Source organism: Schistocerca americana, chromosome 1 (assembly GCF_021461395.2).
Source record: "Schistocerca americana isolate TAMUIC-IGC-003095 chromosome 1, iqSchAmer2.1, whole genome shotgun sequence".
Lineage (NCBI taxonomy): Eukaryota > Metazoa > Arthropoda > Insecta > Orthoptera > Acrididae > Schistocerca > Schistocerca americana.
Genome location: NC_060119.1, coordinates 683,554,120 through 683,574,533, shown reverse-complemented (window position 1 = coordinate 683,574,533; position 20,414 = coordinate 683,554,120).

Here is a 20,414-nt window from a genome sequence, read left to right as displayed (position 1 = left end):
TTTAGCCTTGCTAGTTTGTGCATAATTTGGGAGGCTTTGTCAATTGTCAATTTTATATTGTGGTTGAAAGTCTGTTTTTCGACTAGATGCAGTCCGAGATAACGTGTGGCTTGCTTCCTCTGTATGCTTGTATTGTCTAATTTTAGAATTGGGTTCCTCTGTAGTGTCCCTCTGAGCAGTAAATATACAGTTTTGTTGGAAGCTATTTTTAATTTATTTTCTTTGCACCAACTGTTAATTTTGTGAAGCAGTTGCGTGCCTTTTGTCTCTAGTGCTGGTCTCGAGTTGTCTGACACCACTATGAGCAGGTCATCTGCGTAAGCCACCACACCTCTTACTCTGTTGTCACTGTCCAGGGTGTTCAGCAAGGGCTCGATTGTGATATCCCAGAATATTGGTCCGCAGATAGAGCCCTGTGGACATCCCTTTGTTATTCTCTTGACAGCCTTGCATGTACCAGCCCTCCATTCCACCACTCTGCCTCTGCAGTAATCGAGGAGGCTAGTGTAGAGGGAAGCTGATAGCCTTATTTCCCTTAACATGGCGAAGAGGGACGGCCAACACAAGTTGTCAAAAGCCGCAGCTATGTCGATTAGAATGGCGGCCGCGTATTGTCGCTGATGCTATTTGTAACTGTCAGTGCTTGGTTAACGGAGTCTTCTGTTGATCTACCTTCCCTGAAGCCGAACTGATGGGGCGTTAAGCCGAGGAGGCGCCTGTGCGATTGTATACGGTCACACAGGAGCCTTTCCTGTACCTTGCTGAGAGTGTTTAAGATACAGATCGGTCGGTACGTTTTGGGGTCTGTTGGCTCTTTGCCTTGTGATTTCCTGATTATTACTACATTTGCAATTTTCCAGAGGTTTGGAATTCTGCCCATTAGTAGTGCCTTGCTGAACATGTTAGTAAGAAAAGGTGTGATTTGTGTTACTGTTTCTGTAAGTCTTTTGTCTGGGCCGGGTGCTTTTCGGTTTTTAAGCCTGCTGATTGCCGTCGCTACTTCTTCTTGTGCTAATGGCATAGTTACACTGTCACTGATGTATGGTTGCCTCATACTCTCTCTTAGGTCAGCGTAGTGCCGCTCGTCATGTGTGGGGTCGTCATCCGGGAGGAGCCTGTTCAGAAGATATTCTCCTGTGCTTCTCCAGCCTCTGGTCATTGTGCTGTCAGCTTGTTTTAGTGGTGACAGAACTGTCGGTGTCTTAACTCGTTCTGTTTCTATCTTGAATGGTTGTCCCCAGATGTCGTTCTGTTGCTGGGTTTTCACAAAATTGGTCCAGTAGTCTTGCCTTGTTGTCTTTAGTTGTTTTTTTATTTCTGTTTAGCGTCACGATACAGATCAAGTATTATCTGTCTTTCAGGAGCTGTCTTTGCTTGTTGGTAGTACTTTCTTTTGTCCCGTGAATCCTTCCTTAGCCTTGCCAGTTCTGTCGACCATGGTTATTTCTGTCCCCACAAAGTTTTTGCGCGTCGTATAGCTGATTCCTGTGCTCTTTCTAGGACCTCTGTCAGTACATGCGTTTTGTAATCTATACTGGGTTGAATAGTGTATGCATATGCATAGTGGTAGTTATTTATTTAGAAACAAACCCAGTGCTTACACGCTTATCGTACATCAAGAGCCAATCAACCAATAAGTACAAGCCGGACCAGATCACAGTCAGTATTTGCCCCAGCAACAGCAGTCATCTCTAACAGCTCGATCTGAATTGTAGTACCAAACACTGTAGATGACATACAGTCGAGATTTGTGGTCACTTGCCTCATACATTATCACTTCTCAGTGGGCAGATCACACACCCCTTAAAGTTTAATGCCAATGAATTTGAGCCTGACATATTCTCCTGCTTTGGTTAGAAACTTGTCAGTTATTAATGTCTGGATTGCTTCCATTAAGATTCCAGCAAGTCAGTCTGAACCAGATACATGCATTCTACTTCAGCTCACCCTAGATGCTTACTGCTGGGCATTTTACAGCAGTTAATACGTCCAATGACATTGTATGGGATTTCTAGTCCTGTTAATGTGCAACAGATGTAATTAATTTCTTGTCAACCACCAACTCCCACAGGTCTTCCCACTTGCTTGCAGACAGTTCCATCACCTACGAAATCCACATCTAAATCCAAATACACTGCTAGTGACTGTACAGAGCATGGAGTAGTGTACATCACACAGGTATTTTTGATTACCGTTCTATCCCAATCTCACACGCCAATCGAGTAAAAATTGCCTGTATACTTCGGTACATACCCTAATCCACCCCCATGATTCTGGGAGAAATAAGTCGTTTTTCCCCATAGATTTTTTTTCTGTCACATATTCAAATGGGGTATGCCTACGTATATGATCCTAGCAGCATCCACATGATGGCTTTGCTACACAGGTCAGTCACATAGCATCAACAGATGTGGGCTCACAGTATTGATGTACAGCGACTATGTAGTGTTAAGTTGTCAAATCGATGTTAATGTTCACCAGTACATATCGTTTAACCACATATTGATCTATGAGTGTTAATGTTGGATAGCAACAGACAATGACCCCAGAGTTATAGTGGAAATTGAGAATGTGTAGTGAGTTACAAAGATGAGGTTCACTCAAAACAGCAAACTCACATATATACTGAGGGGCAACATTCTGTCTCGGCATTCCCATCTTCGGCAGGAGCACCGTTAGTACATCAATACTTACTGTGTGTGGTGTTGCTAGATTAAAATTAACAGCTCAAGAGTCGTTGCAGGACGTATTTCTAAAGCAACAAAGTGCTGTAAACACACATAGCACTGTTTTCTTAAGATAGTGGGAGCATTAAGATTGAGATAGGCTGTTCATGCTTTCGGTTTCTCAATCATTCTAAGATCAATGAAAGTTCGTTGTGAGATGGTATACCCACTCCAGCAGGTTTTGCATGCACTAACGCACGCAATTCGTGGAATTCAAAACATCCAAAACACAACTATTTGCGAAATATCGACACATAGATTCCATATGTCAGTCAGTGCTATTTAATTATGGTGACGCTGTGTGTGGTACACCCACCCATCCTTAACAATGTTCCATTAAATCTAGAGTCTTCCATGCCATTAATGTACCTATAGACTTCATGCTGATTTTGAAATTTAATCTGCTTGCAACGAAAGTACCGCCCAACCAGCTAAGCAATGGAATCAGGTGTCTGTAACATAGTTATCAAACTCTGTCAGGGCTATTTAAGTACAGTGACGCTGAATGTGATACCCCTCCCTCTCCATCATTAACAAATGTTCCATTAAAACTTCAGTCTTCCACACCATACATATCTGATACTGATTTTTGAAATTTACTTCCATATCACCAGCATTTAGACAGTATCCAACTTGAACATTCCATTTGCATGGTTATAAATCAGAGTTTAAAAGCCGGATTCCTTTTAGCAGAGAAAGATGTAAACGTTTCTCCCAAGTATTTTGTATTTGCACATATTCATTCTGATTACCTGAATCCATAAGCTGGTAGTCATCTATAAAAGGCCATTGCAATAATATAGGCTGAGGGTCCATTTCAACGTCAACGATTGCTACTTTAGATGGATTTTTTATATTCCTGCGGCATCCATGCTATGGTAAATGGTGTAACGTCTCTAGAATGCATAGACTTCCCCCTATTAATGTATTGATATATGACATCATCCTTCCATCAAGCAAACACTGAATACATTAAGAAAACCAAGCGCCTTGAATACCAATTCCGGTTTCGTCTGCTGTGTCATGTTTTATACTAAAGTAATATGATGCATGGCCGTAGGTAGCACTCGGATTTTTTTTTACTCCCTGCAGTACAGCTCAATGCAGAATCTAGTCGTTACTAGCTTAGTGGGGGTTTATGTGATATCATATCACATGGACCTCTACAGCACACTTCTTAACAATAGTACTCTGCTGGGGGACGATATGACGTTCTTTTTCTCATAGAAGACTGCATACATTGACAGAAAGGTGAAACTGTGTGTCAGTTCTGTACTTTGACATTAAAAGGAATCACGATTCTTCAACACAGCTCAGGAGGTATTTAGATCATCGTGTAATCAAAGCTGTCATATTAAGAGCAGACTCAAGTGTGACTGATGTAGGAAAAAAACAAAAAAAGAATGCATTTTAATGATAATGCTTTATTCTTCACAATGTGTATTAGCAAAATATAAAAAGTACAGCATAAAATAAAAGTATCTCTTACAGCATCGCTGCATTCGTCAAAATGCTCTTACTGTATCTAAACAGGTCTCTGACACACAGCACACCACGAAAGGATAGGTCCACATTTAATGCAAGCAGTAATTTGTCCTTCTGGAAGCAGGTTCCACACAGGTGAGTGTTATCAGAAGCTCTCAGGGTCACAAGGTGTTCTGTTGCTGCTTTCTGAAGATTTTATGGAGGTTTAACATTAGCTGCAACCTTTGCAGTAACTTCTGCATCTCTCTTCTGACAGATATTATCCACAAATTCCCTACCCCTTGCAAGAAGCACAAACAAGCACTTGGAAATCCACACAACATATTCAACCCATGGGTTATCTGTATCATCCCAATATTTCCACCCTCCACCACAATGGAAACACACGATTTCATCTCCATCAATGGCATAAAAGAATCCAGCCTCACTTAGTTTGTCAGGATGTTGCTTAATAGCTAAAGACAAACCTTTGAAAGATACCAACTTTACATAAAATGTCCTACATGTAGGGTGAGCTAACCTAATTCCCCGCACACCACACACTGAACTGCATAATGATACCTTCCCCAACATATAGACATATTGTGGGTGGGCTTACCTTTGAACCCTATCCCAGAAATAGCACTTGGTGACTCCACCTTCTAACCATATCCCAGCCATAATCCATAGTAGATCCACCACCGAACCCCATCCTGTCCATAACACATGGTGGATTCACCTTCAACCGTATCCCAGGTGAAACACATGCTGGCTCCACCTATGAACTATATCCCAGTCCTATCCCAAAGTTACCCTGTGCTGGGAAGGGGCCCCCCATGTGAAACCGATACACACACATACAGAAAAACAGCAGTAGACCTCAGATATATTAGTGCTATACCGAGTATGTTTTCTTTTATTCGAAATTTAATTACTTGATCTGCAAAAATGTGATCTTCATGTGTGTGTTGTATTATGACAGTTGTATATGAGTGGTGGTTTTTTCCTGACAATTTCGATGTGTAATTAGATCAGTGAATCATTTCTGTCACTTGTAGTAGCATATATTTAATCATGATCTGTATGTGTTTGAAATACCAGGGCTTTGGGGTAACTGTCAGTTCAGCTTCAGGTGCTGTGTGATTTTCTTTATTGATGATCTGTGAGCTTTTCCAGGCAAGTGGTTGAGGGAGGAATGCTGCGTTCCCATCAGTTTCGAACCTCTCCTGGCCAGCAGTGGTGATGCATGGAGCCTAGGGGCAATGTTCACATAACTACAGCCCCTCCTGCCTGGTGCAGTCATGGTTCCAAGCACTCCTGCAGTCGTTTGATGGTGCATGTGATGACGCAAATGTGTGTGTTTTTTGTTTAGTGGTGGTGAGTGTTTTAATTGAGCTATTTCCCTGAAAAAGAGTCAGTCAATTTGATGAGATATTTCCCATCAAATATACTAAAAGTGGCGCAATGTTTCTGGGAGGGGAGGAGAGCGGGTGGGAAGGTTGGGGTATTTCCCAGAAGGGGAAAAATGGATCAGAACTGAACTGGAAAGGGAATGTCAAAGAAAGTGTCCCAGGATCGGCAACCCCTTTCCCGGAGGTGTTAGGGCGGAGGAGGAGGAGGGGAAGTGGTGGGGGTTTCTCAGAAGGATGGATTATCTGCAGGAAATCATAAACCAACATCCAAGGGATCATAAACCAATTAGCATAACAATCTGATAGGTTAAGGATGGGGGGGAGGGGCATAATTTGCCCTCGAATGTATGCCTGCCCCTGAATATATACAACACACACAAACAAAATGCGCCAGAATAGCTTTACTGCACTACTGTGAACTGCTCGACACAGTCTAAATGTCTGATGTAGTGATGCTTTCTCTAGACACAGGCAGAAAGCGTACATCAGTGACTAATATGAGCTGCTGTCCCTCTAACATGTAGCGAAACTTCTTAATGGAGGTGTATGTAATGCACAGATCACAACTGTACATGGACCAGTTTCGCTGTAATGGCGCTTACTTTTAACTGAAAACGGCCAAGGGCTGCCAGTGTTCGCCTACTAGTTGTTGCATTGCGGCACCAGTGGCAGACACATCGACCATTAGAGCGAGAGACGCCTGTGGAACTGGGTGTGCTAACAGTCTAGCGTCTGTGATGGCAGTCTCCACATTGTTAAATGCCAACTCGGCCTCACTATTCCACGGAAGTCTCTCCTTTTGAATTGGTGCAGCATGACAGTATTCATTCGGTGGTCCAGCCAGGAGATCATAGTTTGCAAATGAAACAATGATAGAAATTAGTGACACCAAGAAATCAGCATCATTTTCTAACTGGGGAATATTACTATGGCTTCGACTTTCTCCTGTGGCGGCGTTGTACCATGAGCATTGGTAGTGGAGGCTAGGCTGCTCTGAAGATGTACTTCGACAGATTGATAAGCACACTGTGTCCACAAAGATGAGTGAAAAAGCGCCATCCATGTACACATAACAAAAATCTAGGGCATGTGCAACTTCATCCATGAAACATTGAAACTTTTGGGCAGCATTACAAAGACCAAAAGGAATTCTAGTGAATTCAAACAGTCTGAACAGTGTGCAGATGGTGGTCTTAGTAATGTCGTCTGGTGCCACAGGAATTTGGTAAAATGCCTGTACTAAATCCAATGTAGCAAAAAGGCATTTACCATAGACACTGAATTCAAAATCTGATGCGGTATCAGATAATGGTCAGGGATGGTTCTGGCGTCCAGCTGTCTATAATCTCTACATGGATCTTCTTTCAATCCACATGTGCTGGAGAGACCTGCTATTGCTTAATGGCGGCAGCGTGGACCCTCGGTGGTGGAAAGGTGGCATTCATCACAGTTTCGGCAAAGCAGACGGGCAGATGGATAAACCAACACATTAGTATCCATGTATACAAGGAACTGTAGCTTTGTATTATGCTCTGTCACGAATTGTGAATGGCTCACATGTGGAGCACCAGTGGCCATCATCACTGACTTCCTGTTGTTTCCCTTCTCACACAGTGAATTGCACTTCCACACCTTTGAGGCTGAACTGTCAGTTTTACCATCAGTCTCTTGCTGAAGAGAGTGAGTGGCTGCGCTTTGCTGCTGGGCGGTGGCGATGGGACTGGCGACTGGTATTCTGAGTTCGTAGGGCAGAAACTTATGCAGTGAGCTCAGTGATCTGTGTTTGTAATGTGTTGAGGGTGTTACCTGCCTGAGACTGTAGGTAAACTGTGGTGATGCCTATGGACAGATACATCTCCGCTATGTGATCTGAAGATTGCGAGAACCCAACCAACTCGTTAGCACACACAGTTAATAACTTTGTGTTACGTGGCAGGCAGGATAAATAAATGTTCCTCCGGATGTCTTCGTTAACAGCATTGCTCGCTAACGTACGCAGGCGCGGCAGTAGCTGCGATGGAGAGCCGTCACCTAGCTCCTCAGCAGGGAGCAGCTTCTGCTTCTCCAGTCTCTCCGCCTCAGATTGCAAGAGGTGGATAATCAGGGTGTCCTTGATCGTTGTGTAGCGATCAACGCTTGCTGGTGACGCCAGAATGTCTTGCACTTTCGTGGCCTCATGTTTGTTGAGCTCTCTAATATCATAGCTATACTTTGTGTGGTCTGCAATTACATGCACTAAAAAAATTAGCTTTTTAACTGCACAAACCACAGGAAAGGCTTCTTCTGCCAAAACAATGGCAGTTTTACCATCACAAGATTGATTACTGCACCTGTAAGCACTTCTGCAGTTGGTAGCCGGTCTGACTTGCGGAATTACAGTGACAAAGATGCGAAAGATGCATGACGTGGTTGGCGTAAATGTTCCTTACTTAATGTGACATGGCATTACTAACGCATCAGTGACTGTCGAATATCATGTTGGGGTCACCAATTGTTGTAGGTTTAATAAATTGACATTTGAAACTATCCTGTAACTCAGTGACGTTTTTTCAGACAGAATCAAACAAGAGATTTATTACAAAACAGAGAGCAAATATAAACCAAAGAGAGATTGTTTCAGAGACAATCATCGCACAGAGTAATCACTTGCACGTGTAGCATTACACTTCACTTAACACTATGGGTCAGTCACATACCCTGTAAACAGCACAAACAAAAAAATGCAGAGATATATCATAAACTTTTGGTTGCTTGGACACACACACCTTTTCGTGATGTGGCATGTTACAGAACTAATCTTCCCTTAACAGTTGCATATTTCCTCTCGCTACTGACATGCTTATAACAAATACAACACTCAATCGTGGCCAGCAAAACATTATAATCTCAGTGCTCTTTGGCTGCAGGTAATAATCAAACAGTGTATCTTGCTTCTGGCTAAGTTTAAGAAAACATAAAATTCTTTGCTGCAACAGGAGTGAGCTCAGTGAGAATAGTATAGCTTCTGATGTTAGCAGGCAAAGCCACAGTTTCCAGTGTTTGTGCATGCATATGCGGATACTGCAGTATACATAATATTGTAGAACTATACACTTGGTATAGGCAGCTGATTACACTGTGCAATAATGAAAATGTAAATCGAATGGAAATAGCCAATTCCTATCAGCTCTAATGTGCTGATCGCGAGTATCACAGAGACAATTCAAAATTAGCTCTAGTTTTCATTTTATACTGTTTTATTATGATATATATATATATATATATGGATTTTTATGTTAAGTTTAAAATCATGTATTATAATGGTTTATCAAAGTCATAATAACAAGTAACAATGGATTATATTTTTGTCCCTGGTCTTATTTGTGTGCAATATTTTGGATATAAACATTTTAGTGATCTTTTTGTCTCCCTCCTCTTCAATTGCAGTGACTTTATTAATGCATGTAATAAGTTTTGCACGTTTGTTTCCAGATTAATCACCAGTTGTTCAAGCTGACTGCTACTGAAGTGAACAAAAATGCCACAGGTTTGTGTTAACAGTGCGGACACATTTTGCTATGTGTATGGAGAAGTGACACTTGCTTCACAAAACAGAAAATAACTCTATTGATTAAAAAAGCTTACAGTTGTTATATTGGGTGCAAAATAGGTGATCAGGATAAACCCTGGGCTTCACATGTGATCTGCAACACTTGTGCCAGCAACCTCAGTAATTAGATGCATGGGAAAGGACGTTCAGTGCCCTTTGCAGTGCCCATGATCTGGAGTGAGCCAGTTAACCATGTCAGTGACTGCTACTTTTGTATGGTTCCTCCTATCAAGAAGGGAATGTCTAAGAAGAAGAAGCGGGCACTGATCTATCCTAGCATTCCATCTGCCATACGTCCAGTTTGCCGGATTTCAAAAAAAAATTAATGGTGGCCCTCAACTATGTACCCTCAGACTCAGAGTTGAAACATTAAAAGTTTTGGCTGGTTTCGTTGTCTATGGGCTGGGATACGCAGTTGCCGCATTACATGCCAAATACTGCTGAGTCTACAGTACACAAATGAATACACACATGAATCAAATGGTGGAAGGTCACTATCACTCGGCAATTGCGACTTTTGAATGTAACATAGAAATTTATAAATGAAAGATTGCAATTAAATAAAATCGGCAGGTACTATTCTAACGGCTTTAAATGATGAGTATGATAGCAGAAGTACCTTTAAGAATGCCATTTATTACTGCAAAACACTTATTGGAGTCGATTGTCCTTCATCTAAATGAAATATAAGTTGAACAACAGGGAAACAATAGATTCCTACTTCACGTAATTAGTTATGAACAACAACATAGCTCACAAAATATTCACTTCTAAACACATACTACGTCTTCACTGCAGAAGCTATGGAAATCTCACAAGTGCATAAGTCAGCACTACGAAATATTTCTATCTCCCACGACCACACGCAAACTGCTGCACGCTTCTCTAGTATTTCCTGCGGCCGTCCGTCGCGCCTTCCCGTCCAGCACTCCTCCTCCTGTGCACTACACACCCTCACAAGGATTTTAGCACGAAGTATTGATCAACACTCATCACTCTTTTGACCAAGTGCCTGGCAGAAATCGTGTCCACCTCTGAATTCCGAGCTCCACCGTTTATAGTGACAAATCTGTCTACAATGAAAGCCAAAAGTAGAAACCCATCAACAAACCATTTCCCAAACCCAACCAGGATCCTCGCTAAAGATTCCCTCCAGTGGAAAACTTTAGGAACAAAGTCACAAGGCAAACGACTGAATCACAGTAAGCTCAAATTCTCACAAGTTCTATTTAATTGACTTTAATAAATCCTTCCCACCTCCATGGACCAAAAAATGCATGCACATACAATTACAATTTTAATACCCTTCAAATTGACCACCAAATTCTTCGCCACACTCTTATAAAAAGCATAAACCAATACATATTGTACTTAAATCCACGAGGTCACTGACCTCCACACACCCTCAGTGCCTAAACTTCTCCCTCTTGCACACGTACAGTGCCACAATAAACTAACAAATTACTAATGAATCCCCGAGTAAAACATATAAAATTATCCTTCGAAAATTACTACCACTAATTACAAATTAGAACAGCTCTTCATTTCTCCCCTTCCTCTATAAACAGCCTCAACTCCGTCATCTTTATTATACCAAAAGGTTTTCCTGAGACAGGATACTTTAAACGGTATGCATTTGGGTGAGGGCACTCTGCCACAACAAATACTCCATAGTATAACTCGAATAATTTCGTTATCTCCCCGTCCACTTCGCTGGAACGCTCTTTGGTGCGTACAAACACTTTGTCCCCCACTTTGTACTTCATCTGTTTGTATCGCCCATCGTGTCGCCCCTTCTTTTCAGAGGCTAAATTTTCATGCGGGCCGTCACTGCCTGCTCTCTTTCAGCAGCCGATTCAGCTTTCCGCGGCGGGAATTCTACCGTTTCTGTGAGTAGGAACATTGGTTTCACCCTGGTCATGACTTCCAAAGGTGAGTACCCCGTAACCTTACTTTTTATGCTCTTGAGTATGTCATCAAACAAGCTCATGTACTCCACCCACTTGGAATGACGATTGCTGCCATACGTCCTACATAAACGTCCTACTTCCCACCTATACCTTTCACCTGGGTTGTTCGCTGGGTGGTAGACGGATATACGGATATGTTGCACACCCTGGTCGTTCATGAACGTGTTTCGATCGTTCGAAGTAAACTGTGATCCGTTGTCAGACAGCCTTACTGGTTTTACAATATTCTTGAAGAAATCCTTCTTCGGTTTGGCGATCAGAGTTTCATTATTCGCTTTCCGTATCAGATACAGGTTAATGAACTTAGAGAACAAATCCACCACAACAAAGATGTACTTCATGCCACCGCGTCGTGTGGGTAGTGGGCCATAATCGTCCACAGCCAATAACTCGCCCACTGTAGTAGGTATAATGCTTTGCATTTCCTCCTGTTGCGCGGTAGTACAATATTTGACCCGTTGGCAACGGTCGCACCCCGCCAGCTGCACACAGACCCACCTGGCCAGGTTGTTTACGTGGGCGTATTCCTCGATGATTTCAGTGCACTTTTCGGCCCCGTAATGTCCGTGATTTAAATGGACGTAGTCTATTAACTGTTCCACATAACTATTGGGAAAACACAGTCTCAGTTTGTCCGTCTCTTCATCTTTCCGCCGGAATAACGCTCCCTTGTGTATCTTAAATTATTTGAGTATTTTCTAGTATCCCTTGCTGTCGAAATTCACCTTAATGTGTTTCAGTTCAGGATCGTCGTTTTGTGCTCGCCACATACCTTTGCACACCGCACGAATTTCTTTCTCTCTCGCTACCCCCTTCATATACAGCAGCTTAAATTCGTTCAGCTCATCCCTTCCAACGTCTTCCCCCCCCCCCCCTCCCGCCGCCCCCCCCCCCCCGCACTGGTAATCTGGACAGAGCATCGGCAACACAATTTTCTGTACCCTCGATGTAGCGGATTTGGTATTCGAATTGCTGCGTGAATATTGCCCAACGTATTAAGCAGTCGTTCAGTATCCTGCAGTCCTGCAGATAACTCAGCGCCTTGTGGTCCGACAACGCTGTCACTTCTCTGCGCTCTAAATACATGCGGAATTTCTTAAATCGGTGCACTATCGCGAGCATCTCCTTCTCCGAATTGCTGTATCCCCGTTCGTGCTTATTTAGCATGCGGCTGGAGAATGCCACACTATGGTGTTCAATTTTTCCATCGACTAGCTTTTCCTGAAATAGCGCAGAACCTATTCCATAGTCCAAACTGTCCGACGCTAAATAGAAAGGGAGATTCATATCTGGGTAGTACAACATCTTACTATTGCACAATTTATCTTTTATACCCTGGAATTCCACTTCACATTCCTCGGTCCATCTCCAAGCTGAATTTTTCTTCAACAATTTCCCTGAATTCGGAATATTCATTCCTTCCTCCCCCAAGAATTTTCTATAGAAACCGCACAATCCCAAGCATGACTTCAGTTGTTTCCTACTTTTGGGTCTATTACATACGGCAATGGACTTTAATTTTTCGGAACTAGGTAAAATTCCTTCAGAAGTATTGATATGCCCCAGGAATTGAATTTGTGCTCGAACAAACTCACATTTTGCGAGCTTTAAAGTCATTCCACCTCGTCTTAGGGCCATGAGTACCTCCTCCAAAACTCGACAATGCTCATTCCACGTTTCTGTAGTGATCAATATATCATCTACGTATATCACGAGTTTGCTCATTAGACGCTCCCCAGGACATGACTCAACGATCTTACAAAAACTGTCACAGATATTGTTAAGTCCCAATGTCACTACCCTAAACCGGTAGCTTCGCACTTCGAAAAGGAAAGAAGTGTACCATCTGCTTTCCTCTGCCAATGGGATCTGCCAAAACCCCAAGGTCATATCAACACTGGACATTAAGTTAATATTATTAAAATCCTGCAGCAGTTCCTCCTTTGGTCTAATTCCCTTACATTACTTTATTTATTTTTCTCGCATCTAATACAATTCTGACCGAGTTATCAAGTTTTTTAGCAATAACGTTAGGACTGCAGTAATCGCTCCTGCATTATTCGACTGTACCCCAATCCAACATTTGTTTTAATCGAACTCTGACGGCATCCCAATCAGCTATAGGTATTACATACGGTTTGCACTTTATTGGTTCGTGAGGTTCACTTTTATAGAGTACTCAAAATCGGTAACTTTACCAGGTCGATCCGAGAATACATCCTCGTAGCCGTACAACAACCCACACAACTCTTTCTTTTCCCCTTCTGATATACCCTTGACTGCATCAATAACTTCCTTAATTCTGTTATGCATATCGACTTCCTCACTCTAAGCCTCAGTAACTATGGCATGAGCAATCTGATTTTCACCTGTTAAAACTCTTTTAAATTTTACTTTTTTCGTTCTGAAATTCACATTCTAGACATTTCCCTACACAATTAAGCGAAGTATTATATCCGCACAGGAAGTCAGTTCCTAAAATTACCTCCTTTACTAGACCACTAAATTTTCTGTTAGTTCTTCCACATCTTTCGCCAATTCACTACCCACAGCATGCACAACTTTACTGTTCTTCCCCTCCAAAATATCGACACTTGCAGCTTCAACAAAATTACACATCAATTCACTGTTAAACACTTTATCTTCCTGACATAATACATTGATGCCAAAGCCGTCATCACCATAAATATTCATCTCAGCAACCTTATCTGCTGATACACCATTTAAATAAAAAAATGGTTCAAATGGCTCTGAGCACTATGGGACTCAACTTCTGAGGTCATCAGTCCCCTAGAACTTAGAACTACTTAAACCTACCTAACCTAAGGATATCACACACAACCATGCCCGAGGCAGGATTCGAACCTGCGACTGTAGCTGTCGTGCGGTTCCAGACTGTAGCGCCCAGAACCGCTCGGCCACACCGGCCGGCATTTAAATCACTACATAAATTCACATCAGGAACCTTACTTTCCTCCATCAACAAATTAACTTTATGTGAATCGTACACAACTTTATCCTCTGCCACTACATTACACAAATTGCTGCTATCTTGTCGTACAATTTTGGGACTTCCAGACTTGCTACATTCCGCTGTGATAGGACAAAAATCAACACACAGTGCCATTTCTACACACTTTTCATCCAAATTAGTCCCCGATCCTACTTTACATACATTCTCACATTCATACTCAGACAAAAGTTTTAGATCCACACATTCATCAATAAGTTTCATTTCGCGTTCATTCGTCACTAGAAACGCACAAATTCCTTCCTCCGAAGCATCAATACCAGTAGCTTTTACATCATTACATAAATTCCCATTACTCTGTTAATTTAAACAGAAATCATCTATCTCTGCTGATACATTTTTAACTTCAACTCCTGGTGAGATCAATGCTAAGCCACCCTTAGTAACATTGACACTTTCCGCCAAAACACAATCATCCTTGCTTTCAGCTGGCGATACCAAATACTACAACACCTTCCTTACTGCAATTGCTACAACTTCCTAATACCTCTTCAGAGCTCTCCAAACAATTTGCTTTCGCAAAATTCATCTCCTCTTTAACTTGTTTTTGAACCACTGAATCTTCCCATTCATCACCATTCACACACTCATTCATCACACATTCATAACTTACATCATCCCCTGCAAATTTATTCCGATTACTTTTACTTAAATCTCTCACAAATCTATGCTTCCGCCGTTCGCGTCTGCTTTTATTGAAAGAGCCCCTATATAGCCTTCCTCTTTAACATACTCCATATTACATATTTGTTTCCTTTCTCCAAACCTATCAACATTTCTATCATTACCATTATCTCCAGTCCTTTTCATCGCCTGTTCAGATCACCATCCCTGGATCTGAGATGTGGCAAATATCAGTTTCCCGACTGGTTGTTACATGACTGCACTTAGCGCGAATTTCCCCCATCAAATCTATGTTCTTTATTTGGACCCTGTTCGCGGAAGATATCACTCCTGTTCATTCTCCAACCATTCTGCTCATTCCAGTTACTATTTTCCCGTCCAGCACTCATCCTCCTGTGCGACCCAATGCTCCTCCCCCACTTCCTTACCATTTCTCCATTGACTTCAGTGGTTGTCTACCGTAGTAACGAGTGCTGTGATTGGCTAGAGCGCTCCCGCCATGTCTCCAAGCCAACGCACACTCACAAACATATTGAAACATATACGAAATACTCGATTTACATTTTACTTGAAATTAAATAAATATTCCTACAGCTGCACCATAAACACACTCTAGCACACATTATTAAATACATAAACAAATCAAATAATCATATATCAAAGGAATAGAAACAAAAGTAGGCCAGTAGGCTAATGTCTTTGTCCTGTCTGAAACACAGTAAATATTTGACCTATTTCTTCATGAATAGTATATATCGGATATAAACAAAGACATAGATGAATAAATATGTTTATAAGCATGCTGCTACCGTTGTTTCTTGTAACTGTGGAGTACTTATGACCTGACGTGATCAATAGTAATCGGCCACTTTGCCCTCCAATAACTCATGTACTATTCAAGTTACATGCCTGTAATTCATACAAATGTAGGTTTACACTAATAGCTTTTTAAAGATATGTCGATCGACAAAATCGGACGAGCCGTTTACATTTTGGAAACTCGTTGCTGGGTGTTACTTGTATAATTTACAGTCAGATACTAAACTTTAAACTAATGAAGATACTGAAAATCTGATTACACCATCAGAATTGTCGTGCAAATTATGATAATGTACATGTTTCTTTTTAACGTATCATGATTCCTCTGGCTATTATTAATTTCTACATGAACTGTGAAATGTCTACCATTATGGTTTCACAAAGTCCGCCATCTTTGGCACTCCCAGAATACAAAACTCCTTCATCGACACAAAGCACAGTCCTTGACACAGTGTCAACATGGAATTCCCAGCCACGCGGTCGGCCTGGACCATGCACTTAGGCTACCCCTCTAGCTCCAGCTAATGTTTGGCACCACATGGTTGCTGATGAGCCCTGGCTTGCCAAGTGGCCCATGCGGCCACACCAACTCCGAACTTTGAATATTTTCAGGGCGCCACATCTCGCCCATTACCTCACAAGTTCTACATGGTAAAGGACTGCCACTACCTGAACCACCGACAGAGTATGAGATTACTTCTGATGGGGATTCTGAATGTCCTGAACCATGTACGTTACAAGATTCAGAGTTTCTTCCTAATGTACTGATGATCGATAAAAATTGTCTAAAATGAGTTAAGTGATCTCATTAGAGAGTTTGAGCTCTCTAAAGCTTAGGGTGGGATTTTAGCATCAAGGTTGCAGCAGTGCAATTTTCTAGAAAGCAATGTAAATGTTTCATTCTACCGTAGGTGAGAGCAACAATTCACTCCTTTTTTTAACATGCAAGATAGTCTTGTGGCATGTGTAGACATAAATGGTCTAATGAAGGCTCTCATAATTAATTACAACCCTGATGACTGGAGACTCTTTATTGAGTCGTCAAAGTTGAGCTTAAAAGCAGTCCTTTTACATATTGGTAATGAGTTTCCTTCTATTCCAGTTGGGCATAGTGTGCATATGAAAGAGGCATACCAAAACATGAAAATTTTACTAGAAGCCATCAAGTATAATGACTCTCAATGGTAAACTTGAAAGTGGTTGCACTGCTATTAGGTATGCAGTTAGGGTATACTAAATATTGCTGCTTTCTCTGTGAATAGAATAGCTGAGTTCATGGATTTCATTACAGTTAACATGAATGATTCACCAAAAAATCTCTTCAGCCAGGTATAAAGAGCATTAGGAGTGAACCTCTAGGAGACCTTAAAAAGATTCTCCTCTCGCCCTTGCTCATCAAGTTAAGTCTCATGAAAAACTTTGTTAAGGTAATGAATAAAGATGGTGACGCATTTAAGTACTTAGGGCAAAACTTCCCTTACATAAGTGATGCCAAAGTAAAGGAGGGCATCTTTTTAGGCCCATAGATTTGAGAGCTTTTTGGAGTCCATACTTTTGATGGAATCGTACAAGGTGATGAGAAGCATGCATGGGAATGTTTTAAGACAGTCTGTTTACAGTTTTTAGGGAACAAACTAGCAATAAACTACAAGGAGATTGTAGCTAACATGTTGTCATCTTATGAAAAACTTGATTGCAATATGTCATTGAAAATGCATTTCTTACATAATCATCTTGACTTCTTCCCCAAGGATTGTGATGTAGTAAGTGATGAACATGGGGAGCGATTTCATCAAGATATTGCCACATTTGAGAAGAGGTATGCTAGAAAGTGGAGCCCTACTATTTTAGCAGATTATTGTTGGACTGTCATAAGGGACGTTCCCGAGTATGTGTATAAATGTCAAGCCAAGCGAAAATGGTCATCTTCTGAATTTATAATTTATCTCTGAACAAAATATGTAATTGTATACAGTACATATATGGACATTTAGCATTTGTAATCCTTTATACACATTTGTGACCAGTAAATTTATATATTTTCTTTTGTGCTTTACATTGTTCTGGTACAAAGTAGACTTACGAAGTATCTTCATTCATGTAATATTATCTTCATTTTTTCTTGATATTTTTCTTTTGTACTTCCAGAATGGCACTGAAATTTATCAATGCATGACATATAACATAATTCAAGTAATTATTCATTTAAAATTTGTTATACTGAATCTTAAAACATGCATAATTATTTAGTTCGTGGGTTATTTATACACAAATGTAGATTGCTTTTTTTAAAAAAAACTAGAGCTAAATATTGATGAAGATGGCGATTTTGTATCATTTTATACTGAATAAAGATAGCTAACTCAGAATAATGCAGTTTACATACTTTCACTTCAAACTTGTTGTTCAGTGCTATTGTTGCCATTGACCCATCCACGACTAGGTTGTTTGTTGATTTAAGGCCAGTTCACACTGTCTGTAGTAGCACTGTCACGTCACAGCACCATCATGTCAAGGTGTATTCACATCATCCATCATGTTATGGCACATCAAGCCAATTCAAATCACGTGATGTCTACTCACATTGCTGTCCTCATTTTTTCTTTTTGTGGGAATTGCGATGTCTGCAAGACGATTTTCACACGCACAATGTGTTACCTTATATGTAGGGTGTGTAGGGTGCTTGAGTCCATATTTGTATGAAATTGACATTTATTGTACTGAAATGATCTGCAGCCTGCAGGGACGGTTTGTATATTAGAGAAGAGAGATATAAGTGCAAAACAACACAAAGAGAGCGCATGGGTGCGAAAAACTGTCCTCACGTGGTACACAAGGGGAATTTCACACATTATACAAAACACTTGAGGAACAGGAATCCGTATTTTATATTTTGGAAAGTGGAAGCATTATTTTCTTCATTTGTTGCATCAAGCTATATCCAGAATTACTTGAAGGAACACAATGTTGCGAGATACCATCGCATCTCGCGAAAATTTGGTTTAAGGTTAACTTCACTTGCTAGTTAAATACAAATTTTTTGTCAATTTGTCGTTTCTCCCTCAAAATCTTTCCCTTCAAGATGCATAGGTTTTCTTTAGATGTTGTGTTTGGCTTGTAGTAGTTCAAGTGCCATATCTGTCCTTGTGTTAGATAGTGAATCCACATAAATATTGACTACTGATACTTGCTTAACAATTAATAGACCTTGCACAAATACATTTTTAAACAAACAACTTGCAGTGTCCGAAAGTTTCAGCGCATTTCTGTACATGACACTAAAAATGCCGCACAACACACAAATAAATTCCACCTACTAAATCAATCTGATTCTACCCACAGTACTTTTTTTAGTTCAAGTGGCAGCCATGTTGTAATCCATTTCATAATAAAATATTGAATATGATAGTAGTATCTATAAAAATCCACTTTATAATTGTAGTATAGGGCAAGTTATTTAGCACGTTCATGTCGTACAGTTCAGACTGCTGTCTCACTGCTTCAATTAATCTGTCGTCATTTATTATAAATTTTAACAAAAGAAATAGCAAACGAAACAATTTGTAGCAAATAACAAACAGTAAGGAACTGATATCAACCAAGAAAACAACGATGGAACGAAATATGGAGGAATACACATGATCATGTATTAGAAGGTAAGGGGCTTGTGGGTCATGTGATCAGCAACGAATGTCAGCTGTCAAAACTTTCCTCCAGAGTAGGGATGCGGTAAACTGCGATTTTCCGATATCAGTGATTTGTGTGAATGCTACTTTTTGATAACTGCGGTTCTTAACTGGGATTTTTCAACTTTTATCCCTCCGATATTTCAGCGACTTCTGCGATTTTGCTACTCCTGCGATTTAGGCAATTTCTGCAACTTATGCGATTTCTGTGACTTCTGCGATTTCTGCACTTATCGCGATTTCTGCGATTTATAACCGTAGATGGTACACTGTCCTTAGGCGCAAGTAAGAAATGAACTGTGTCAATGCAACAGAGACATATGTTCTCCCTGTATAGGCGATTATTTATGAGGGCCTAATGTAACGTCTCAGTAACCTGAAATGGTATTATTAATATTTCCAACGATTCTTCCTCAGTTGTTACATGATATACGAAAGATATGCTTACCCATAGACAAAATTCCGTTCCAACAAAACAGTCAGTATTAAGTAGGCTTTACTTATGTTCTCCTCTGGCTTTAGTTTTATATTAATGGAATAAGCGTGAAAATATTGATGGTGTAATGTTGAGAATCATAACACAAATACCACACAGTAGCTTAGGAGTTCACGTTTAGAATACAGATTCTAACCGCGTTGTTACGTTCACAAGTATTTGAACCGCATTGCCAGTCACTTGACATAGCAATAATTCAAAATATAAGTGACAGCAGAACTGCAGAAGTTGTCACACCGTCTTTACACTGTCTTTGTGAGAAGTAAGATTAGTTTCTAAGTTTGTGACTGAATATAGGAGCATCATTTATGCAAAGTGTGAAACCTCCCCCCCTCCCCACTCCACTGCTTTTATTACCAGAAGTACTAGCAGTTGTATAATGTGAATTATATTACTAATAATTATTAGGAATATAAAAGTTTAATAACCTGACATGTTTCACATCATTACGAAGTGTCGTATTCGTGATCTATGGAACAAGTACTAATCTAATCTAATCTTTCCAGATGCAGTTTTCATTTGGATTATTGACTGTTCTATGTACTCATACACATCTAGAAGAGATAAGACTGAAGATTCATATCGACCCTTGAAGAA